Genomic DNA, 23,633 nt, shown 5'->3' on the forward strand with positions numbered 1-23,633 from the left:
TCGGATTTAGTATTTACAGATGCTTGATCTATTCGAGATACAAGGCTCAAACAGCAAGACGAGATCAGCGATATGTTTGACTGCTTTCGAACAATGTAGTTGCCCTTCCTGACACACCGTCTCTAAAGCAGAAAATAAGCTACATAAAAACACATATGATGGATCTATAGGTGACAACATTAACGGTAAAAACTTTTGATAAATATATCAAGTTATTATGAAGCACAATATACCCCAGTAACTCATACCTCGTCTACAACACAAGACGAGAAAATCGGGAGTGATTAACGGTTAGGAGCTTCTTCCTCAACCACCTTCCACTGTTTAACAACTGACAGTTTTTTTCATATATCCATACCATTTCTTTTTGCTGTTACAGAATCGCCTATTCTCTTTCTGTCTCACACTTGCATAGGTGTTCATTTCTTATGCCAGTATGAATAAACAAAAAGGAATGCAGCAATATTCTATTCCTTACACTTGATTATGGTGTGTTCTGCAATTATGATAACTGACATTAATTTTCTCCAAAAATAATTGATTTCAAAGAATAACAGCAATAACTCATACACTGAACCAACCAAAAAAACCCATCACTTAGCCACACTGAAAACTTTTGCCCGCACTGGTCTACCAAATGACTTCGTTGACAATGGTCGAAATAAAACAGGTCTGTACTGAAAGCCATAAACAGTTATGCGGCATCAATAACACTTACCATAACTCCTAGCGTGCATTTCACATAAGTCATCATCTGTGCGATTTTAGTACTAGCAAATGGTGCCCATGCACAGCAGAGCAATAAACAGGTGCTGGTTATCTTGGGAAGCATAATGTGGTTGTGATGACTGTAATCTCACCCTCCCACAAATCACTATTAAATTTTTCATAGTGTCTTCATTATTTCCAAAAGCGTCGAGAGGCGTAAGATAGACAAAAACGAAAAATTTTCATTTATCTTCATTTTCTCTTGTTGATGGCTTGCGTCTAGGGGTACATTCTTGAGACTGAAATTTTGACTTGCTGGTTTCCAGAAGACTAAGTAACTGATGAAGTACTAGCTGTTGCTATGATTTTATTTTCTTTTATTTTGTCCCGTTCTTCTATAACACACCAACTTCACAATCTGCATTTTCATAAAACCATCAATTACATTATTGAAAACAAAATTAAAAATATACGTGCGTTTCCATCAGCGTACATTACGCGGTACTCACGATATTCCAAAGAGTTTACAAAGCAAAAGTGCTTACATATTTTCTTAACAAAAGAAGAATCTTTACTAAGCCACAACATTATTTTATAAATGAATCCAGAAATAAATTTAATAATTAGCGTTAGATTGCGTAAATAATAATATGAATTTTAAGTATACCAGAAATATCGCAATTTCAAATATATTTAAAAGAAGAGTAATTTTAACTGTACCTACGGAATACTAACGAATTAATTTCTTTTTACACATTTACCATGAAATATAATATATCGTATACAAAATCAAATGACATTCTTTCAGTGAAACAGCAGAGATAGTTCACCTACACAGGAATCGATAGTATACATGGTATCGGTTATTTCTATTAAAAAAAGGTTATGTTAGAAAAGGGTGTCCCATTACATGAACTTAACTGGACTGGAGGAGAGTGCTCGGCGTAGCCAAATGAGAAAGGGAAGGGGAAGACTGTATACACACCCAGAGGCGGAAGAATACAGTAGGAACCGTGAAATTCTTTTGGAAATTTTTGGCAAGTTCCTATGGGACCAAACTGGTGAGGTCATCGGTCCCTAGGCTTACGCGCTACTTAATTTAACTTAAACTAACTTACGTTAAGGACAACATACACACACCCATGCCCGATGGAGGACTCGAACCTCCGACGGGGGAAGCCGCGCAAACCGTGGCAAGGCGCCTCAAACTGCGAGGCTAGGAACCGTGACGAAATTCTTCCCGAGACGAGGAGGAAAGTCTGAGGTCAAAAAGTAATTACACTCCCGGACCACGAAGGGAAAAAAATAATCATTTCGGATGAGAGAACCGTAATGAACTTTTCATGAAGACTCTCAGGGACCGTTTATGTGCAACCATTGCTTTCGGAAATGGAGTAACACACGTACTCATGCAGACAGGGCCGACAGGTGTGTCTTCATCGAAAAGCGTTTAAGTTACGTTCCTTCCTATAAAAATGTACAGACTCGAACAATGTCTCCATTGAAGTAACTGCCAGCAATAGTATTCTCTGTTTCGTCGAATCACGAGAAAATGGCGTCCTAATGAAACAACGAAATTCCCTAGTGATGAAGACTACCTTGAAGCAGCAGCAGTGGCTTCAGTCATTATGAGAATGAGCGGCATTGCAAATTCTCAGTGATTTGAAAAACAATGATTCATAATGGCAGTAACTAGTAACTCATCGGGAACCACATTCAAATTTTCCACGGATGATTAAACCCGTTCTCGAATGACTACTGTGTTGTGTCGAAAACCCATTTAAAAATCTGATCTCAGTTACCTAACATCAATATCGTCAACTGAATGTTTGTTATTTTCTGTCAGATATTTAGAAATTAGTGATTCGTATTACTGCAGAACGTATCTTCTGGCAGAGTATTTCTTCAGAAGGAATTAATCTCTGGCAAAAATCAATCAATATCAATAGTTGAGAAAATGTACAGCAATCAGGCGCTAATAATCTGTTTATTAATTATTGTCTGTGAAATCTTATGGGACTTAACTGCTAAGGTCATCAGTCGCTAAGCTTACACACTACTTAACCTAAATTATCCTAAGGATGATAACACACACACCCTTGCCCGAGGGAGGACTCGAACCTCCGCCGGGACCAGAATTTGTTTATTGCAGATCCAGATTGCCACTACTAGGATGCTGTCATCATTGAGGTAAGATACAAGTCAAATATAATTTTCGCTTGCCTGTCGAACAGCCCCTACAGCTCGGTAGTTCAATGCTAACGTGCCAGACTACAGATATGAATGTCTCGGTTTGATCCTTTACCAATCCTAGGATTTATATCTGTCATAAATGAGTTCTTTTACCTCCGGCAATATTCGTCGATGTGAAAAATGCTGAATTGCACCGTGATTAGTAATTCACACTAAGCAGCTAGTTTCCGAATAACTGGTTGGGTGAGTCAGTTCAGAGGTCGGCGGAAGGCAACGTCATACAACAGGTCCACGTCTAGTAAAGTACTATGGTGTTCAAAACAATCTTCGGATTGATGAAAGATTTACACTACTGGCGACTAAAAGTGCTACACCAAGAAGAAATGCAGATGATAAACGGGTATTCATTGGACAAATATATTATTCTAGAACTGACATGTGATTACATTTTCACGCAATTTGGGTGCATAGATCCTGAGAAATCAGTACCCAGAACAACCACCTCTGGCCGTAATAACGGCCTTCATACGCCTGGGCAATGAGTCAAACAAAGCTTGCATGACGTGTACAGATACAGCTGCCCATGCAGCTTCAACACGATACCACAGTCCATCAAGAGTAGTGACTGGCGTATTGTGACGAGCCAGTTGCTCGGCCACCATTGACCAAACGTTTTCAGTTGGTGAGAGATCTGGAGAATGTTCTGGCTAGAGCAGCAGCCGAACATTTTCTGTATCCAGAAAGGCCCGTACAGGACCCGTAACATGCGGTCGTGCATTATCCTGCTGAAATGTAGAGTTTCGCAGGGACAGAATGAAGGGTAGAGCCACGGGTCGTAACACATCTGAAATGTAACGTCCACTGTTCAAAGTGTCGTCAATGCGAACAAGAGCTGACCGACACGCGTAACCAATGGCACCCTGTACCATCACACCGGATGGTACGCCAGTATGGCGATGACGAATACACGCTTCCAATGTGCATTCGCCGCGATGTCGCCAAACACGGATGCGACCATCATGATGCTGTAAACGGAACCTGGATTCATCCGAAAAAATGACGTTTTGCCATTCGTGCACCCAGGTTCGTCGTTAAGTACATAACTGCAGGCGCTCCTGTCTGTGATGCAGTGTCAAGGGTAACCGCAGCCATGGTCTCCGAGCTGATAGTCCATGCTACTAGCGTCGTCGAACTGTTCGTGCCGATGGTTGTTGTCTTGCAAACGTCCCCATCTGTTGACTCAGGGATCGAGACGTGGATGCACGATCCGTTACAGACATGCGGATAAGATGCCTGTCATCTCGACTGCTAGTGATACGAGGCCGTTGGGATCCAGCAAGGCGTTCCGTATTACCCTCCTGAACCCACCGATTCCATATTCTGCTAACAGTCATTGGATCTCGACCAATGCGAGCAGCAATGTCGCGGTTCGATAAGCCGCAATCGTGATAGGCTACAATCCGATCTTTATCAAAGTCGGAAACGTGATGGTACGCATTTCTCCTCCTTACACGAGGCATCACAACAACGTTTCACCAGGCAACGCCTGTCCACTGCTGTTTGTGTATGAGAAATCGGTTGGAAACTTTCCTCATGTCAGCACGTTGCAGGTGCCACCAACGGCGCCAACCTTGTGTGAATGCTCTGAAAACATAATAATTTGCATATCACAGCATCTTCTTCCTGTCGGTTAAATTTCGCGTCTGTAGCACGTCGTCTTCGTGGCGTAGCAATTTTAATGGCCAGTAGTATACGTGTAGACTGTCCATATCAATATTTCAGTGTCAGTATTTCAGCCCAGTTCAGTTCATCGTGAACTGAAATACAGGTATGGATAATGTAGTAGGGGCTATTCGTACAGAAAAGCCATAACGACGATTTGGCTTGCATCTTACCCCACTGATGATAGCCACACAGTGGTTGAAATCTGTATCTCCAATAAAAAGATTATTAGCGACTGACTGCTGTATATTTTCTCGACTTTCCTCTGAGGGCACCCTTATGACACCGTACCTGAGATTGTACAATTCTAGCAATAATAAATCCAAAGCAACTTACTCCTTCTCCTTATAACCTAGACCCTATATACTGCGTAATTATGTATAAGGGGCGATCAAAAAGTTTCCGTTTGAAGATCATACAGTCCAGCATTGGTACACCAATCGGGCAAAACCGCTGTGAGCGTTGAAGCAAACATCCAACCGACGCACCAGGTTGAAGATACCGTTTGGTAAAACGTTGTGTCCTTCTGCGTGAAGAAGTCCGTAACTGTCAGCTGCGCATCCTCGTCTTACAGGAATCCTCGACCCTTGTAGGTTTTATTTAAGGGGCCGAAAGCATGATAATTTCACGGGGAGCGATCAGAACTATAGAACGGGTGCCCCAGTATTTATCACCTGATATGCCGTAACTTCTGCGTTGCGAGGTTCGCGATATGAGGACATACGTTATCATGAAACAGCGGCACCATTCCACAAAGGTGGATTTCGCTGCCTCAAGAACATTCTTCATTCTCCGATGTATGTCTACCGATGGTTGCCGTTTGGCAACCAAGAAAAGAATAACAGCACGTTGGTCCTGTTTGGACGCATTTGGTAATAACTTGAAAGGTGCCTACACTGAGTCACAGCGCCAGAGATTGCGCCAAAGAGTATTATTCCGCCGCCTCCGCTGGCGCAGTAGTTGTTCAGAGAATGTCGAGGGCAGTTGTAGTTCAGAGGTTGTCGAGAGCAGTACTAGTTGAGAGCATGTCGTGTACAGTTATTGTTCTGCTGGGCGAGAGAGTAGATGCTGCTCGGTTGGTGTAATGTATATGTGGAAGATGTTGCAATGATCATAGTGTATTTTTCGTCAATATACACTCCTGGAAATTGAAATAAGAACACCGTGAATTCATTGTCCCAGGAAGGGGAAACTTTATTGACACATTCCTGGGGTCAGATACATCACATGATCACACTGACAGAACCACAGGCACATAGACACAGGCAATAGAGCATGCACAATGTCGGCACTAGTACAGTGTATATCCACCTTCCGCAGCAATGCAGGCTGCTATTCTCCCATGGAGACGATCGTAGAGATGCTGGATGTAGTCCTGTGGAACGGCTTGCCATGCCATTTCCACCTGGCGCCTCAGTTGGACCAGCGTTCGTGCTGGACGTGCAGACCGCGTGAGACGACGCTTCATCCAGTCCCAAACATGCTCAATGGGGGACAGATCCGGAGATCTTGCTGGCCAGGGTAGTTGACTTACACCTTCTAGAGCACGTTGGGTGGCACGGGATACATGCGGACGTGCATTGTCCTGTTGGAACAGCAAGTTCCCTTGCCGGTCTAGGAATGGTAGAACGATGGGTTCGATGACGGTTTGGATGTACCGTGCACTATTCAGTGTCCCCTCGACGATCACCAGTGGTGTACGGCCAGTGTAGGAGATCGCTCCCCACACCATGATGCCGGGTGTTGGCCCTGTGTGCCTCGGTCGTATGCAGTCCTGATTGTGGCGCTCACCTGCACGGCGCCAAACACGCATACGACCATCATTGGCACCAAGGCAGAAGCGACTCTCATCGCTGAAGACGACACGTCTCCATTCGTCCCTCCATTCACGCCTGTCGCGACACCACTGGAGGCGGGCTGCACGATGTTGGGGCGTGAGCGGAAGACGGCCTAACGGTGTGCGGGACCGTAGCCCAGCTTCATGGAGACGGTTGTGAATGGTTCTCGCCGATACCCCAGGAGCAACAGTGTCCCTAATTTGCTGGGAAGTGGCGGTGCGGTCCCCTACGGCACTGCGTAGGATCCTACGGTCTTGGCGTGCATCCGTGCGTCGCTGCGGTGCGGTCCCAGGTCGACGGGCACGTGCACCTTCCGCCGACCACTGGCGACAACATCGATGTACTGTGGAGACCTCACGCCCCATGTGTTGAGCAATTCGGCGGTACGTCCACCCGGCCTCCCGCATGCCCACTATACGCCCTCGCTCAAAGTCCGACAACTGCACATACGGTTCACGTCCACGCTGTCGCGGCATGCTGCCAGTGTTAAAGACTGCGATGGAGCTCCGTATGCCACGGCAAACTGGCTGACACTGACGGCGGCGGTGCACAAATGCTGCGCAGCTAGCGCCAGTCGACGGCCAACACCGCGGTTCCTGGTGTGTCCGCTGTGCCGTGCGTGTGATCATTGCTTGTACAGCCCTCTCGCAGTGTCCGGAGCAAGTATGACACACCGGTGTCAATGTGTTCTTTTTTCCATTTCCAGGAGTGTATATGGAGATAACAAATTTTTTTATATTTCAAATTTCCTAAATAACAATGCCTCTTGGTCACAGGTTCATTCAACAGAGCATCTGGCTCGTGTTCACGTATTAGACTGTAATTCTGGTTTCTATGTGCAATTATAGTATTTTTGGCTTTTTTAATTACTTAATTGTAAATGGTGTTTAAAATTTCTTGTCGTATTGAGGAAGAACCGTGCCAGATACGTGTACGTTGAACCACACTACCACACACAGAAGAGATACACTTGTGATTTGTTGTTTCGTAGCTTTTATAGTTGCAGGGGACGTAATTAATCAATTGTGTTAACGGAAATTTCCTTTCATTCTTTATTGTTATTTTATGCAGTCAGATTGCGTACTAATACTACTCAGGGCCAACCGGTTACGAGACTTCGTAACCGGACACACAGCTACCAAAATTATTGGCTTTTCATTTATATAATTAAGCCTCCATGCACGTGGCGGCCGCTGCTTCGGATCGTCCCTTGGAATACTTTTGACAGTAAAAATAGAGAACAGTAGTATTGTTGTAGTAATTTGTAGTTTAGTAATTGTACTATATATTGCATGTGTAGATTTTGTAATTGAACATTTGTAGTTGTCTTGTCATTCTTCTAATGGTATTTTTGCAGAATTTAACTTCTGATGTCTCGTATATGGGTTTGACAATTTTGTGCAATTATGAAGATATCAATTGTTCGTTAATCGTGTTTGTCGGGAAGCATTTCGTGTGAATGGTATTGTTGGTGATAAAGTGTTATATTGTGTGTAATTTTCGTATAGTGACGAGTTTTGTATGTTTTGTAAATGATTACGCGATCGATGAAAAAGGCAAAAATGATAGATAGTCAGAATGACGAAATTGTTAACATGGCGAACCCGCCAACACAGGAGAACAGTATGATGAATAATGAAGTAGAAGAGAATTTAATAAGCCGGAAAAATTGTCCGGAACCAGTTCAAAATTTTTCACAATCGGAATATTTTCAGAATATGAGATTAACGATAGAAGATTCTGGAATTTTTACGGGAAATGTTAGGGGCGAAAAGAATTTTGAACCAGTTAATATGGAGCAGTTGATGGGTGCTACATTAAATTTGGGATCACAGATGGGAACATTGGCAACACGGTTAGACTCACAAGTAAGAACAATTAAAACTGACCTGGGAACAGTGGAAGCACGGTTAGACTCACGAATAGGGACATGTTTCAAAAACATGAAAGATTAGTTAAAGAAAGAAATTAGAGAAGAAGTACAACCGATTTTGAATTCTTACAATAATAGATTAATTTCAATAGAAATTATACAAAAGGAACAGGACAGAGAACAGGAAGAAAGAGATCATATGATAGTACAAAAATTTCAGAGTTTAATTTACAACGCGCACACGTTAAGGAAGAAATATTTGAAAGAATCGAGGAATCCGTACCAAATGAAAGAATAAATAACCTAACAGAACAATATGAACAGTTAACTACTAAATGTGTCAATACTGAAACCCGAGTCGCGACACTTACGGAAGACGTAAATAAACAGAAGGAACAAATAGGTGACTTATCGGAAAGAGTTGAGGAGATTTCAGATAAACTGACAAGTCTTACTTTAAGTGGGGACAGAGATTCAGATGATACAGCTCCATTGCCATTTGCAGAAACCGAAGAGTACCAGAACATAAATAAACATGTTGAAAATCAGGGAAAATTGAATGAACGCGTTAAAGGGGAATTTGAGGCGTTACGAAAGCAAGTCAAACAAATTGAAAGCAAAATCGTAGGAAAAGACAGTAGAAGAAATTTAGAATCACAGATAGCAGCGGGTTTTGAAGAAAATAATTTATTTCATTTACGAGATGCAACAAGAGAGTGCCAGGCGCGCGAACTTGACAATAATCGACATTCGGACTGGGACAGACGCGGTAGGTCTTCGTCGCCACGAGACGAAAACTTTGACTATAAACACTTTTTAACTGTTCAGAAATTTAAGATCTTTCGTAATTCTAAGAATGACATACATCCACGTTCATGGTTAGATCAATTTATGTACGCACTTCCACCAAATTGGCCACTAAGTAACAAACTGGAATTTATGTGTGGATATTTATGTCCTCAGGAGATTCACTACACTAAGTGAATATGTGCCATAGCGTGCACAGGGTCCCGAGCTGTAGTGGTGCTATTTCCCTTTTAGTTTTCTGCACTGCTGCCTATTCTTTTACTATTCTTTGTATCTATCAAAACAACTCTTCAACTATCACTCTATCTAGAAAAGGAGTCAGTAAAGAATAACCGGATATGACTATTTTACCCAAAAGTTATTTCGGAATTTACCGTTTGGACTTACTGTATCTTCAGCAGCATTCATTCGTAGTTTAAACGAAATTTTACCTGTTTATCTTCGTGACAATATTACTTCATATGTTGACGATATTCTTATTGCTAAACGTTCTTGGAGTGAGCATAACAAAATTTTGGATTCATTATTATGTATTTTTGCAAGAGTTGGCATTACAGTGAACTTGAAAAAATCTGAATTTGGTCGTTCTCGGGTGAAATTTCTTGGTCATACTATTTCTACAGAAAGTATTCTTCCTGATCCAGAGAAACTAGACGCTATTCGTAATTATGCTGTTCCTACTACAAAACGTGATGTTCGTAGTTTCCTTGGTTAGGTTAGCGTTGTTTAACGTCCAGTCTACAACGAGGTCATTAGAGACGGAGCACTAGCTCGGGTTAGGGAAGGATGGGGAAGGAAATCGGCCGTGCCCTTTGAAAGGAACCATCCCGGCATTTGCCTGAAACATTTAGGGAAATCACGGAAAACCTAAATCAGGATAGCTGGAGACGGGATTGAACCGTCGTCCTCCCGAATACGAGTCCAGTGTGCTAACGTAGTTTCCTTGGTATCTGTAATTTTCTTAGCGCTTTGTTAGATTGGACAATTTGGCCACACCTCGTTTATGTGAACTATCTGGAAAGAATTCTAATTGGTGTTGCGATGAGGAAGCTGAATCGGAATTTGAACAACTTCGTCATGCTTTAGTTGCTGCTCCACTTCTTTCACATCCGGATTTATCTAAAGAGTTTTGTTTGGCGACGGACTCATCATACAAAGGACTAGGTGCACATTTATTTCAAGAGATAGCAGAAAACGGCGTTGTATTACAGAAAACTGTTGCATTTGGAAGTCGTGTTCTCTCTAAATCAGAAAAGAATTATTCGATTACGGAACTTGAAGCTTTGGCTGTTGTATGGGCTTTCACAAAATTTCGCATATTTTTGTATGGCAGACATACTAAGGTTTACACCGATCATCGAACTCTGGAATTTCTTATGTCAACAAAATTAACACATGGAAGATTGTCACGATGGGCGCTGTATCTACAGGAATTTGATTTTAGTATTGTTTACATACAGGGTTCTTCAAATATTATTGCTGATGCTTAATCACGTGCACCTATAGGTTTAAAACAAAGTGCTGAAGAGGACTGCAAAGAAAACAATTATTGTTTGATGTATATTCAAGATGTTGCGATTGAAAATTTTATTCCGTCTTCGCTCCAGGACATCGCTAAGGAGCAAAACAAGGATCCAATCTGGAAGGGCATTAAGGAGAAGTGGAGGAGAAAGGAAAGTGTAGCGATTAGACAGTATTATTTAGTTCGCAATGATATTCTTTTTAAACGAAAATCTGTTGACAACTCTGTTTGGTTAGTTTGCATTCCTGGTGAGTGGGTTAATAAATTGATTTGGTATACACATTTCAGTTATGCACACTTTGGTCCCAGAAAACGCTTTCATAAATTACGAGAAAATTGCTACTTCAGTAATATGGAAAAGCGTATTCGATTTGTTCTTGCCAAATGCAAATTATGTCAAAAGGCTAAGCCGCCAACTATTTCTCACAGAACACAGTTGTTTCCTATCATTCCAGTGAAATTAAAGGAGATGGGTGCAGTCGATTTGTTCGGTCCAGTGGTTCGTTCTACTAATGGTTTTGCATACATTTTGGTAGCAGTGGAATTGACATCAAAATATGTGTGTTTTACACCTTTACGCAAAGCAACAGCTCGTTCAGTATCTAATGCTTTCATCAAATATTTTCTTAAAGAAGTGGGCCATGTTGGCTTCGTACTCCACGGCGTCGTAAGATTAAACCAATTTTCATTTCACCTTTTCGCTCTCAATCTAACGCTTCAGAGAGATAGATGAAGGAAATCAACAAATTGTGTCGTCTATATTGTCATCAGAATCACAGAACGTGGGATCAGTATCTTCATATTTTTCAAAACATTCTGAATGAACTCCCTAATGATTCAACTTCTTTACCGCCTATATTGATATTAAAAAATAAAACACCAACAAATCGCATTTCTGAAATCGTTCCTTTTCCGCCTACATGGAAACTGTGGCATTCTGAAGTTGTCAACCTGGCTCTACAAAATATTGCATCTGCGGCTGCTAGAAGAGAGAACTCAGCTAAACGTCCTGGTCGTTTTAAAACTTTGTCAGTTGGTCAAAAGGTGTTAATTAAGTCTCATCGTTTGTCTCACAAAGAAAAAGGCTTGTGTCGCAAATTTTTTCTGCTTTATAACGGTCCATATAGAGTTCGCAAAATTATTCATGATAACATTGTCGAAGTAGAAACTCTTAAATCACGACGCTCTAAGGGAATACATCATATATCGAACGTTAAAATTTTTGTGGAATGACATACTTTTGAGAAACTAACAGTTACATGTAAACACGCAGAGAATACAAGGATACCGCGCCGTGTTCTGGCGGCGGCACATACTCAAAGCAACAGTCAAGTCTGCGCGCCGCAGAAGGCAGTCGTTGACCGCAAACAATTACTTCTTATGTCACGCGTACCTACAGCTGATCAAGCGCTCACTGCCAATGCACTGACAGCCGTAAACAAATACACAGTCTAATTTCTCCGAATAAATTCAGTATAAAGCTATAGTGACTTGATAAATTATGTTATTAACGTTCAGTTTTTTTTTTTCAGGATACAGTTGTATAAAATATTTAAGAACTTCAGGTAAATTCTGTGTGTCCGACGTTAAGAGGACTTGCTATCGAAGAAAATTGCAGGAAGGATATAATTTCGAAGAAGAAAGTAATAAACTAAAAAGGTAACTATTAATTGAGTTTATTTTTCAGGTAACATATTTACACTTAGGTACGTACTTAAGACGTAATTTGCTGCTCGCGATTACGTGATTTATACTTTGTGTTAACTGATTTTGACAATGATTGATTAATGAACAGGGTTGTTACTTATGTACACTCATGGAAACGGAAAAAAGAACACATTGACACCGGTGTGTCAGACCCACCATACTTGCTCCGGACACTGCGAGAGGGCTGTACAAGCAATGATCACACACACGGCACAGCGGACACACCAGGAACCGCGGTGTTGGCCGTCGAATGGCGCTAGCTGCGCAGCATTTGTGCACCGCCGCCGTCAGTGTCAGCCAGTTTGCCGTGGCATACGGAGCTCCATCGCAGTCTTTAACACTGGTAGCATGCCGCGACAGCGTGGACGTGAACCGTATGTGCAGTTGACGGACTTTGAGCGAGGGCGTATAGTGGGCATGCGGGAGGCCGGGTGGACGTACCGCCGAATTGCTCAACACGTGGGGCGTGAGGTCTCCACAGTACATCGATGTTGTCGCCAGTGGTCGGCGGAAGGTGCACGTGCCCGTCGACCTGGGACCGGACCGCAGCGACGCACGGATGCACGCCAAGACCGTAGGATCCTACGCAGTGCCGTAGGGGACCGCACCGCCACTTCCCAGCAAATTAGGGACACTGTTGCTCCTGGGGTATCGGCGAGGACCATTCGCAACCGTCTCCATGAAGCTGGGCTACGGTCCCGCACACCGTTAGGCCGTCTTCCGCGCACGCCCCAACATCGTGCAGCCCGCTTCCAGCGGTGTCGCGACAAGCGTGAATGGAGGGACGAATGGAGACGTGTCGTCTTCAGCGATGAGAGTCACTTCTGCCTTGGTGGCAATGATGGTCGTATGCGTGTTTGGCGCCGTGCAGGTGAGCGCCACAATCAGGACTGCATACGACCGAGGCACACAGGGCCAACACCCGGCATCATGGTGTGGGGAGCGATCTCCTACACTGGCCGTACACCACTGGTGATCGTCGAGGGGACACTGAATAGTGCACGGTACATCCAAACCGTCATCGAACCCATCGTTCTACCATTCCTAGACCGGCAAGGGAACTTGCTGTTCCAACAGGACAATGCACGTCCGCATGTATCCCGTGCCACCCAACGTGCTCTAGAAGGTGTAAGTCAACTACCCTGGCCAGCAAGATCTCCGGATCTGTCCCCCATTGAGCATGTTTGGGACTGGATGAAGCGTCGTCTCACGCGGTCTGCACGTCCAGCACGAACGCTGGTCCAACTGAGGCGCCAGGTGGAAATGGCATGGCAAGCTGTTCCACAGGACTACATCCAGCATCTCTACGATCGTCTCCATGGGAGAATAGCAGCCTGCATTGCTGCGAAAGGTGGATATACACTGTACTAGTGCCGACATTGTGCATGCTCTGTTGCCTGTGTCTATGTGCCTGTGGTTCTGTCAGTGTGATCATGTGATGTATCTGACCCCAGGAATGTGTCAATAAAGTTTCCCCTTCCTGGGACAATGAATTCACGGTGTTCTTATTTCAATTTCCAGGAGTGTATATTATGTATCGCTTGGCTGCTCTGCTTTTTCACTGATGTCATATTTTTTTATTATGTGCCTGCTGTGCCTATTTATTTAAATTATATTTGTCACCTGATTAGTCGTACTGATATGGTTATGTATATATGTCATACTTTGTGATTTATTTGCTTGCGCCTTCATGTTTACTTATTAAGATTACATATGAACATTTATTTGCTTATGCTGATATGATGCTAATGACCTGTTTATTATGTAAGATATATATTTGCTGCTTTGCGTATGGATTGCACATTTATACATTTCTGTTTTGTTGTCATAACTACTCTTTAATTTGGTATATAGAAATGCTGATAAATGGTGTACGAACATAGAGTTTAGGTCACACTATGGTATTAATTATAGATTGTTCGCTTGGCAGAGCCTCGTTGTAGGGCTACATCCATTTGTTGACATTCTGTTCTCTACTGGTATATTTACTTGCTATTGCATGTTTTGCTTACGCTCAGTGCTTTATATTTTAAGATAAGAAAATGAACTGCTATAATTCTACGAACGACATTGTTACAAAAAAACTTCATTGAAGTCACATGAGTGGGAGGTTTTATGGAAGCTGTATAAATTTATGTTACTAGGAAGGAAGCTAACGACATGACATACCAACACTAGGTTTAGACCATTGACAGTTATTACACTGCATTCTTCGTGAGCAATTGAAATAGCAAATGACACTTGACACAAGAAATACTCCACATGTTTGCTTCTGTTTTGCCGTGATTCTTGAAGTGGTGTACACACGGTGAAATATTACGATCATTCACACTCCGTACTCGTACTTACTTACTGAAAGTTATTCAAACTAAAGGCTGTTAGGGGTCATGTATGCATTTCTTTTATTTAATGATGGACAAGGTAACCAAAATGTATTTTATAATTCATAATGAGTAGAAGATATGGGTCAGGTGGATTACACAGAGGTTGTGTGTGGACATTGTGTCTTCAGATTGTATGGGATGATGAATTGAAGTTTGCACTAGGATTTTATCTGTACTTGTTCGAGGAGACTGACTAGAGGAAAGAGTTGTTATGGAAGTGAAATGATATTGGTGATAAGGTTTATATGTATCGACGTATTGAAGAGGTATTATTGAGGTATTGAGATTGTGTGAAGTTGATGATTATTGGTGTTTTGGTGGACAAGAGGTAAGGTAAGTGATATTGATGATAAGATTTATATGTATCGACGTAAGAGGTATTATTGAAGTATGAAGATTATGTGATGCTGGTGATTATTGGAGTTTTGGTGGATAAGAGATAAAGTAAGTGAGGAGCATTTTTTTTTTTTTTTTTTGGTTTATATGGAACAAGGAGGATGAAGTTGGCAGACTAGTAGAAGGAAGATTGTCTACACACACACTTCGTTAAATCAATAAGCAGTATATATATATATATATATATATATATATATATATATATATATATATATTTATTTATTTTTTTTTTTGAGAGAGGAAGTATTTGCATATCTTGGCACACTGACAGTTGTTCAGCAATCGTACATTTTGATTTGGCTTGTTGCCACTACTACTTGATACACATGTTGAACATCAAATTTTGACAGAATTACACAGTTAACACTATTCAATTACACAGTAGTACTTAATATGTGGATGAAAGATGAGTGAGTGTGTTTTGTGTGTTTTCCTTTCCTAATCCCAGATAATTGCTACCGACCTATCTCCTAAATATTATTTTACTTGTTTGTCGTGGCTTGCACTGACACCCATAAATATTATAGGTTTACTGATATTTGTGTATTTGTAATAGTTAATATGACAATTATCTGATATGTGTTTATTATAATTTGTATGTTTAGTGTAAGAGCATTGATAATAATTTTGTAAAAGCAATTGTGTGTGTATTCGAACTGTTGTTCATGCCTACACGCATTAACATTGGTGGGGCCACTTGGAAATGTTTAATTTCTGCTGATGAACTCTGATGAACTGTCTAATTAGTGATAGTGAACATTATGGACTGTTACTTGCACCTGTTCAACATTGCTAGGTGCCACTGTTGGAACTGTTTCTGCTGAAATGATGTCACTTGTTGGTGTCTGCACCTGCTCAACATTGCTGGGTGCCACTGATGGAACTGCTGCTACTGAGATAATGTCACTTGTTGATGTCTGCGCCTGCTCGCCATTGCTGGGTGCCACTGTTGGAATTGCTTCTACTGAGATGATGTCACTTGTTGGTGTCTGCACCTGTTGACCATTGCTGGATGCTACTGTTGGAACTGTCAACTACTCTGAGGAGTGTTACCTGTTTATTGAACTATTGAAAAGATTTTATGTGAATATTTATATAAACTGATTTTTTGGGTATTTACTGTTTATAAAATGTTATGAGACTCTTACCTGCACCTATTCGTCATTGCTGGTGCCATTGATTGAATGATACTTGTGTAAACTATTATGCAAAATCACATGTATGCAAGCATTTGTATTCCTCACTGTATTTTATATATTAGTTTATTGAAGGGTCAGTTCAAAGCCAAAATTTATTTAGTTATGTGATATTTACTTATTAATATCATCTTTTATTTTTGTCTGTATTTTTTTGGACGCATTTGGTGGTATTTTCACCACCAATGCTGGCAAAAATACCATCAAATTCTAGCCAGTGGAGGAGGGGCATATGAAAGGTGGCTACACTGAGTCACAGCGCCAGAGATTGCGCCAAAGAGTATTATTCCGCCGCCTCCACTGGCGCAGTAGTTGTTCAGAGAATGTCGAGGGCAGTTGTAGTTCAGAGGTTGTCGAGAGCAGTACTAGTTGAGAGCATGTCGTGTGCAGTTATTGTTCTGCTGGGTGAGAGAGTAGATGCTGTTCGGTTGGTGTAATGTATATATGGAAGATGTTGTAATGATCATGGTGTATTTTTCGTCAATATATATGGAGGTAACAAATTTTTTTTTTATTTCAAATCCCCTTAACAATAATGCATCTTGGTCACAGGTTCAGTCAACAAAGCATCTGGCTCGTGTTCATGTATTAGACTTGTAATTCTGATTTGTACGTGCAATTATAGTATTTGTGGTTTTTCAATTAGTTCATTGGAAATGGTGTTTAAAATTTCTTGTCGTATTGAGGAAGAACCATGCCAGATACATGTATGTTGAACCACACTACCACACACAGAACAGTTACATTTGTGCTTTGTTGTTTCATAGCTTTTACAGTTGCAGGGGACTTAATTAATGAATTGTGTTAACGGAAATTTCCTTTCATTCTTTATTGTTATTTTATGCAGTCAGATTGCGTAATAATGCTACTCAGGGCCAACCGGTTACGAGACTTGGTAACCGGATACACAGCTACTAAAATTACTTTCATTGTATTTATTTATTTAATTAAGCCCCCATGCAAACTTCGCCATAGCTCAGTTTCCTACATTTGCCGCACGCACGTCTGAAAGACACGAATGACACACTAACCCCTCGACAACTTGTCGTTGCTTATATATCCGCATCGCAGTCGCGCTACGTTGCATATACGCTGCAGCAATGCCCTCAAACGGAACCTTTTTGATCACCACTTACGAGGTCCATTCAAGTTCTAAGGCCTCCGATTTTTTTTCTAATTAACTAATCACCCGAAATCGATGAAACTGGCGTTACTTCTCGACGTAATCGCCCTGCAGACGTACACATTTTTCACAACGCTGACGCCATGATTCCATGGCAGCGGGGAAGGCTTCTTTAGGAGTCTGTTTTGACCACTGGAAAATCGCTGAGGCAATAGCAGCACGGCTGGTGAATGTGCGGCCACAGAGAGTGTGTTTCATTGTTGGAAAAAGCCAAAAGTCACTAGGAGCCAGGTCAGGTGAGTAGGGAGCATGAGGAATCACTTCAAAGTTGTTATCACGAAGAAACTGTTGCGTAACGTTAGCTCGATGTGCGGGTGCGTTGTCTTGGTGAAACAGCACACATGCAGCCCTTCCCGGACGTTTTTGTTGCAGTGCAGGAAGGAATTTGTTCTTCAAAACATTTTCGTAGGATGCACCTGTTACCGTAGTGCCCTTTGGAACGCAATGGGTAAGGATTACGCCCTCGCTGTCCCAGAACATGGACACCATCATTTTTTCAGCACTGGCGGTTACCCGAAATTTTTTTGGTGGCGGTGAATCTGTGTGCTTCCATTGAGCTGACTGGCGCTTTGTTTCTGGATTGAAAAATGGCATCCACGTCTCATCCATTGTCACAACCGACGAAAAGAAAGGCCCATTCATGCTGTTGTTGCGCATCAACATTGCTTGGCAATATGCCACACGGGCAGCCATGTGGTCGTCCGTCAGCATTCGTGGCACCCACCTGGATGACACTTTTCGCATTTTCAGGTCGCAATGCAGGATTGTGTGCACAGAACCCACAGAAATGTCAACTCTGCAGGCGATCTGTCATTCGGCAATCCCCCAAAACAGTTCTCTCCATTTTCTCGATCATGTCGTCAGACCGGCTTGTGCGAGCCTGAGATTGTTTCAGTTTGTTGTCACACGATGTTCTGCCTTCATTAAACTGTCGCATCGATCAACGCACTTTCGACACATTCATAACTCCATCACCACATGTCTCCTTCAACTGTCGATGAATTTCAGTTGGTTTCACACCATGCAAATTCAGAAAACGAATGATTGCACGCTGTTCAAGTAAGGAAAACGACGCCATTTTAAGTATTTAAAACAGTTCTCATTCTCGTCGCTGGCGGTAAAATTCCATCTGCCATACGGTGCTGCCATCTCTGGGATGTATTGACAATGAACATGGCCTCATTTTAAAACAATGTGCATGTTTCTATCTCTTTCCAGTCCGGAGAAAAAAAATCGGAGGCCTTAGAACTTGAATGCACCTCGTACTGCTCCAGAATGAAATTTTCACTCTGCAGCGGAGTGTGCGCTGATATGAAACTTCATGGCAGATTAAAACTGTGTGCCGGACCGCGACTCGAACTTGGGACCTTTGCCATTCGCGGGCAACTGAGCTACCCGAGCACGACTCACGCCCCGTCCTCGCAGCTTTACTTCTGTCAGTACCTCGTCTCCTACTTTCAGTTGGTGACAGGGCGTGAGTCGTGCTCGCGTAGCTCAGTTGGTAGAGTACTTGCCTGCGAAAAGCAAAGGTCCCGAGTTCGAGTCTCGGCCCGGCACACAGTTTTAATCTGCCAGGAAGTTTCATAACAGCGCACACTCCGCTGCAGAGTGAAAATCTCATTTTGGAAACATCCCCCAGGCTGTGGCTAAGCCATGTCTCCGCAATACTCTTTCTTTCAGGAGCGCTAGTTCTGCAAGGTTCACAAGAGAGCTTTTGTAAAGTTTGGAAGGTAGGAGACGAGGTACTGGCAGAAGTAAAGCTGTGACGACGGGGCGTGAGTCGTGCTCGTGTAGCTCAGTTGGTAGAGCACTTGCCCGCGAAAGGCAAAGGTCCCAACTTCGAGTCTCGGTCCGGCACACAGTTTTAATCTGCCAGGAAGCTTCACCACTTAAAGCTTTTTACTGAAAGAATTAAACTATATACTCTCGTAACAGAACCATTTTCAGACTAAATGCGCTCCTGCTCCAGATTTTTTTCAAGTCCGGTGATTTTATCATTCCCTAAGAAATCATAAATATGTTTAGCAAAAATAGTTTTAGAAAATAGTTTATCCAAAAGAAATAAATGAAATAGATTGGAGAACTATTTCATGCGACTTTCAATGATACTCGAAATCATGTACAGCAGTTCAGACATTGAATCAAAAATGTGGTTGACATTGCTTTTTCGCTGAATACAATTCCAATTTATACCACGTTTTACATTCACTTTTTTTGTCGGGAAAAGTGACTGGGCAAGAACAACGATGTCGACAGCACTGTGCAAGAGAGACATTCCTTCGTGTGCCTCATACATTCTATTGCATGATGCTTGAAGGCTTCTCAGTTGAAAAATTGTTGGAACTTTTCTACACCTTCGGGCATAGTACATAGATACGTGTCAGTACCACACAACAACAGACAGTACAGCCTACATAATCCGCCAGACAAATATCCTCTAGTACCCTTTACAATTCTTTGATTCTAAGTTAAATACTAAATTTAAAATTCTCCATAGACACGTCATTCGCTGTACGTGATTACGAGAATCATTCAAAAGTGAGTCAAACCTTTCCACACTACTGGCCATTAAAATTGCTACACCAAGAAGAAATGCGGATGATAAACTGGTATTCGTTGGACAAATATATTACACTAGAACTGACATGTGATTACATCTTCACGCAATTTGGGTGCGTAGATCCTGAGGAATCAGTACCCAGAACAACCACCTCTGGCCGTAATAACAACGTTGATACGCCTGGGCATTGAGTCAAACAGAGGTTGCATGGCGTGTACAGGTACAGCTGCCCATGCAGCTTCAACACGATACCATAGTTCATCAAGAGTAGTGACTGGCGTATTGTTGCGAGCCAGTTGCTCGGCCACCATTGAACAGACGTTTTCAGTTGGTGAGAGATCTGGAGAATGTGCTAGCGAGGGCAGCAGTCGAACATTTTCTACATCCAGAAAGGCCCGTACAGGACCTGTAATATGTGGTCGTGCATTATCCTGCTGAAATGTAGGGTTTCGTAGGGATCGAATGAAGGGTAGAGCCACGGGTCGTAACACATCTGAAATGTAACGTCCACTGTTCAGACTGCCGTCAATGCGAACAAGACGTGTAACCAATGGCACCCCATACCATCACGCCGGGTGATACGCCAGTATGGTGATGACGAATACACGCTTCCAATGTGCGTTCACCACGATGTCGCCAAACACGGATGCGACCATCATGATGCTGTAAACAAAACGTGGATTCATCCGAAAAAATGACGTTTTGCCATTCGTGCACCCAGGTGGGTTAACAGAACCTGGATTCATCCGAAAAAATGACTTTTTTGCCATTCGTGCACCCAGGTTCGTCGTTGAGTACACCATCGGAGGCGCTCCTGTCTGTGATGCAGCGTCAAGGTTAACTGCAGCCATGGTCTCCGAACTGATAGTCCATGCTGCTGCAAACGTCGTCGAACAGTTCGTGCAGATGATTGATGTCTTGCAAACGTCCCCATCTGTTGACTCAGGGATCCGTTACAGCCAATCGGATAAGATGCCTGTCATCTCGACTGCTAGCGATACGACGCCGTTGGGATCCAGCACGGCGTTCCGTATTACCCTCCTGAACCCACCGATTTTCATATTCTGCTAACAGGCATTGGATCTCGACCAACGCGAGCAGCAATGTCAGATGGTTCAAATGGCTCTGAACACTATGGGACTTAACATCTGTGGTCATCATTCCCCTAGAACTTAGAACTACTTAAACCTAACTAACCTAAGGACATCACACACATCCATGCCCGAGGCAGGATTCGAACCTGCGATCGTAGCGGTCACGCGGTTCCAGACTGAAGCGTCTAGAACCGCACGGGCACACCGGCCGGCGCAGCAATGTCGCGATACGACAAACCGCAATCACAATAGGCTACAATCCGACCTTTGTCAAAGTCGGAAATGTGATGGTAAGCATTTCTCCTCCTTACACGAGGCATCACAACAACGTTTCACTAGGCAACGCTGGTCAACTGCTGTTTGTGTATGAGAAATCGGTTGGAAACTTTCCTCATGTCAGCACGTTGTAGGTGTCGCCACCGGCGCCAACCTTGTGTGAATGCTCTGAAAAGCTAATCATTTGCATCTCACAGCATCTTTTTCCTGTCGGTTAAATTTCGTGTCTGTAGCACGTCAACTTCGTGGTGTAGCAATTTTAATGGCCAGTAGTGTATCTTGTCTCTTACAAGTTGGGATAACAGACAACGGCCGGCAGAGCGGTTTGCTGACTACATGCCCCTCTGTATTTGCATCTTGTAACGCCTAAGGGTCGTGGATGATACGGCGGCTGGTAGTTACAATTGGGCCTTCAAGGCCTGTTCGAACCGTGTTTGTTTGCCTTTTTATTTTATTTCTTAATTTCAGACAAATCATTTTACAAAACATTTTACTGTTTTATTATTTTTTCGTGGTTTGTTCAAAAAAAATGAATTATAAAATATTTAAATATCAATCGGTGTTCTGTTGTGGTAGTGGTATGAAGGAATTAAAGATGGAAGCAATTTTCGCATGATGTGTCACTGCCAGGCAACATAGCTCTGTGAAACTTGGACCGTACATAGAAAGGCCTGCCACGGTGTACGAGGTACAGAAAGAGACTGAAAGAAATACGCCATGAGACGAACAGAAATGCATTATTCAAAGACAAAAATATTCTTTTTGAATACATGGTGTCAGCTGCTGCGGAAGAGCAGACACCACGAAGATCACGCAGCTGTGAAACACTGTATGTATATTGAAGGTGGATGACTGCTGGCCGGCCGCTGTGGACGAGCGCTTCTAGGCGCTTCAGTCCGGATCCGCGCTGCTGCTACGGTCGCAGGCTCGAATCCTGCCTCGGGCATGGATGTGTGTGATGTCCTTAGGTTAGTTAGGTTTCAGTAGTTCTAAGTCTAGGGGACTGATGACCTCAGATCTTAAGTCCCAAAGTGCTTAGAGCCATTTGAACCATTCTGATGACTGCTGTCAGCTGCAGCGGGACATTAAATGGAATCAGCGGCGACTGGGTGGGAGTGAAGATGGGCTGTGAAGCGTACCGAGATAGTGGCAATAACGCTGTGTTCCAGATGGCGTAATGGTTACCGCACTTCCCTCGTATGAGATCCCGGGTCCTAATCCCGATCCGGTACAAATTTTCGCTCGGCGCCGCTGATTCCGCTTAATATCCCACTGCAGCTGATCAGTCATCCCCCTTCAATTTACTAAAATATTCAGCTGCAGTCATCGCGAATAATGATGGTCTAGTAAACATTACTGAGGGCGAGATATGTTTCTTATTGGTAACAAGGTCTTGTGGTAGGGCGTTCCATTAAAACCACAAAAGTGGTCGATAGGTGCTGGATTATCGTCGGTGCATGAGAAAGTGTTGCAAAACGTGACCCTAACGCATCCTACACCTGCTCGATGGGAGTCTGGGACCATTCGCCGAACATCCTCTCGTTCCAAGAGCGCCTTCACGTGTGCAGCGCGATACGGGCGCGAATTGGCATCCATGAAAGTGAAGTCAGGGCCGAAGGCACCCCTGTCAGATCCACGTGTAGAAGGAGTACAGTATTACAGTAACATTTACCGGTAAATGTATCGTGTTCAAAGATTTTCAGGTCAGTACGCCCATGCAATATTTGTTCCCTTACACCACAACCCCAGCCCTCACACTCACACCATAACGCCGGGACGACCAAACGTTCATGTTCGATAATGAGCCTGGGTGTGCTACTTGTTTCCACGTCTCGTCATATACACTACTGGCCATTAAAATTGCTGCACCACGAAGATGACGTGCTAAAGACACGAAATTTAACCGACAGGAAGAAGATGCTGTGATATGCAAACGATTAGCTTTTCAGAACATTCACACAAGGTTGGCGCCGCTGGCGACACCTACAACGTCTTGACATAAAGAAAATTTCCAATCGATTTCTCATACACAAACAGCAGTTGACCGGCGTTGCCTGCTGAAACGTTGTTGTGATGCCTCGTGTAAGGAGGAGAAATATGTACCATCACGTTTCCGACTTTAATAAAGGTCGGATTGTAGTCTATCGCGATTGCGGTTTATCGTATCGCGACAT

This window comes from Schistocerca piceifrons, chromosome 8 (genome assembly GCF_021461385.2).
Source record: "Schistocerca piceifrons isolate TAMUIC-IGC-003096 chromosome 8, iqSchPice1.1, whole genome shotgun sequence".
NCBI lineage: Eukaryota > Metazoa > Arthropoda > Insecta > Orthoptera > Acrididae > Schistocerca > Schistocerca piceifrons.